The sequence below is a fragment of the Sciurus carolinensis genome, chromosome 3, assembly GCF_902686445.1.
Source record: "Sciurus carolinensis chromosome 3, mSciCar1.2, whole genome shotgun sequence".
In the NCBI taxonomy this organism is placed as follows: Eukaryota; Metazoa; Chordata; class Mammalia; order Rodentia; family Sciuridae; genus Sciurus; species Sciurus carolinensis.
The window spans coordinates 121,756,511-121,760,210 of NC_062215.1; positions in this window are offsets into that span (position 1 = coordinate 121,756,511).

Here is a 3,700-nt window from a genome sequence, read left to right on the forward strand (position 1 = left end):
TCTTGCGTTCCCTTTTCTCTACCCTTACCAACATTTGCTATTTCTTGTCTTTTTGATCATAGCTGTTCTAACAGTGTCAAGTGCTATCTCATAGTGGTTTTAATTCGCATTTCCCTGTTGATTAGCGATGTTGAGCACCTTTTCATATGTCTGTGCCTGTTTTTATGTCTTCTTTGGAGAAATGTTCGTTCAGATCTTTTGCCTATTGCTGAATTGGTTCATTTGCTTTTTTCTAATATTGAGTTGTAAGATTTTGAACTCTCTTTATAAAGGCTTTCATTTACAGTACAAAATAATGTTTTACACAAACATTATTTGAACTTTGGATTCTTACCTTGAAGATAAGCACAGTTAAAAACACTTGGATTCTAGATACTTTCTGCAGACATTCAGTTGCTAAGAATATTTTTGGACAAGAAATCAGCAGTGTTTGTCTGATCAAGTTCAGCTGGTTGGGAATTTGAAGAATTTCAAGGCTGGTTTGTGTTGGTACCCTCTGTGCCTTGGATTAAGACATCATCAGGTCAGAATCCATCTCCCTTTTCCTTCCCTTAGTTAATTGCGCAGGTATTTCTCTACTTTGCTTTGACAGAATAAAGCAAAATTTTTTAAATGAAAAAAAATCTAGGAAATTATTTTTACTTTGGACTTGGATTCAGATGAATTGTATGACCTTAAGGAAATTTCCATATAGTAAATTGCTTTTCCTGAAGAATGAGTTGAATATTCTACTTAGCAATGGTATTCAAAATGTTAGAATATAAATTTTAGTTTTGGATTTTGACTGTGGCTAATATTCTCAATCATGGAATTGGGGGGGGAGCTTTAAGCCTTCAATAACAAAATGGTGATATTAGTTACCTAAGACCCTTTGGTAGAGAGGGAAAGAAAATCAACAAAATCCAACTGCTCTGGTTTGCACTTGGTTTGTCCATGTCAAAGCCAAGATTGAAGCTTGGCCCCCAAATAGAACAGCATTGAAAGGTGGTGGGACCTTTAAAAGGTGGATCTGAGTGGGAGATGATTAGGTCATGACTCTCTGGAAGGGATTGATGATGCTCATGAGGAGTGACTTGATTCTCATGAGAGACGGTTGTTATAAAAGAGTGAGCTTGACTCTTCCCTGGTCTCTTGCTTCTTCTCTTGCCATGTTCTCTTTCTCATGAGCTCCTGTCATGAGATACAATCTGCCATGATATGACACAACCAGGAGGTCCTTATCAGAGGGACCAGATAGGCCTACCTGATCTTGGACTTTCAGCCTTTAAAACTGTGATCTAAGTAAACCTCTTTTCTTTATAAATCACCCAACCTCAGGTATTTTGTTATAGTGACATGAAGCAGACTTAGACACTAGAATAAGCCCCCATGGGAATTTACTGACTTATACAGATGAAAATTTCAAGAAGGTACTTCTGGCTTCAAACATGACAGAGTCCAGGAATTCAGGTGATGTCATAAGCTCGTCTCACCCTCCATTTTTCAACTCTTTTATATTTTTTAACCGCTGCCTGTCTTTATTCACACCTTCTTGGTCTACATAGTTCAAGATCTGAGAGGAAGAGAAGTAACATTTAACCTTTAGGGTTCACATGGCAAATCTTAGGGAAGACTCCGATTGGTCTATCTTAGGGAATTTGCCTATTCCTGGACTAATAACTGTGGCTAGGAGTACAGTGTGCTCCAATGGCCCAGCCAGGGTGTGGGCCCATCTCTTTGGCAGGGGGAGGATTGGGGCACCATGGTAGATAACCACTCAGGGAACCATGCCGTCAGATGAGAGTAGTTCTGGTGCTTCCAGACAAAGAGGGATGAGATGCTACACACTCAAACCAACACATGTCTACTACAAAGGTTTTTGAATTATATGCCATTAGCTACATATTAGCTGTATATTTGTCAGTGTTTGTGTATGTTTGTCTCTCTCTGTGAATCTACCTTGTACATATTTTCAGCTTTAACTTGTTTTCACTGTAAAGCTTAAACACTACTAAACAGAAGCAGCACCACAGTAAACCTGGCAAAAATGCAGTGGCTCATTGGGCCGTGCATGGTGGTGCACAACTGTAAACCCCAGTTACTCAGGAGACTGAGGCAGGAGGATTGTAAATTTGAGGCCAGCCTGGACAACTTAGCAAGACCCTGTCCCAAAATAAAATAAATAAATAAATAAAAAGAACTAGGGATGTAACTCATAGGTAAAGGGCCCCTGGTTTCTATGCCTTGTATTGCAAAAAAAAAAAAAGGAAGAGGGAGAGGGAGAAGAAAAGCATATTAGTCTAGAGAGATCACAGTGTGAAAATAATTTTTCTTTTTAGCTTCAGAGAACGGAGAGACATTATATTTATAATAGTTTTCCTTGACCTCATTCATCATATAATTTTAGAAGAGTTTTCAACTTTTTTTTAAATTATAAAATTAGCAAAAAAAGGCATAAAGTAGGGACTGGGGAGATAGCTCAGTCGATAGAGTGCTTGCCTTGCAAGCACAAGGCCCTGGGTTCGATCCCCAGCACCCCCCCCCAAAAAAAAAGGCATAAAATAAAAATGAAACTCCCTCTTATGGGCAGAAATAAAATAGCTTCTTCCATATCATTCCAGAAACTTCCCATGTATTTGCAAGTGCACAAGTATACTTTATATAAACACATGGGAGCTTTCTCTATGTCTGCTCTCCAACTGGTTTTTATTATTATTATTATTTTTTTTACTGAGTACTGTATTGTGACGATCTTTCCTGTCAGTACAGATTGAGGACCCACTTAATGGCTGCACAGTGATCTGTAGTTTGAATGTGACCAAATTTATGTAACTCATCCCTCATTGTAGGAGAATTTTAAGGCGTTTTGCAAACCTTCACTTCTCTCTGGTTTGCAAACAGCCTGGCATGGCTGAAGGACCTGTGGCCTCCCAGTTGGGCTAGGCATTGCCCATTGATGGTAGAGGCTGCAGAGGCAGTCATGCTGTTCGGGATTTCCCAGCGGGGGAAAAAAATTCTCCCAAGGCTGAATCAGAGCCAGAATCTTCTCCTATGACTCCCCCCATTGCCCTCCCTGTGATTAACCAGGAAGGTGTCTCGATGTTGAGTGGTTTGGCAAGTGTTTCAGAAAATTGCAAGGGTGTAAGGATCGCCTCTGTATTTTGTAGCTGCCCTCGAGGGGACCTATGCTAATCTCACAGGACAACAGTGATAGCTTTTGTCTCCAGCTCCCTAAATTGGCTCCCTAGTGTCCTTTACCTGTTTGCAAAAAACCTCATGGATTTCTGGGCTATAATCAGAGGAGGGTGATCCCTTTACACTTAGTTCAAAAATGCTCATGTAAGAGGTGTTTTTCTGTTTCTTGCCACCTAGTCCCCAAGACTGCCCTAAAAGGCAGGCTGGATTGCAGAGATAGTGACTGGAATAGGCTTAAAGGGCATCCCTAGGCAAAAGAGCAAAGGAACCCTCCTCAATTCCTCCCCCTTTGCAATCTCTGAATAGTCTGGAGGCCCCTTCCTATTTCACACCCTTCAGCTTCCAGGCTAAGGGGGTCTCTTGGCTACATGATGGCAAGAGTTCAGATGACCCAACTACTCCAATTGAAGACCAGAAGATGTTTAATTTTCTTGGTTTTGCTCAGATTCATCTTTCTGCTTTGTTCTTTCTCTATGGCTTTGCCTATTAAAATTCTTGTCCTTTCAACCACAACTCTGATGCCACC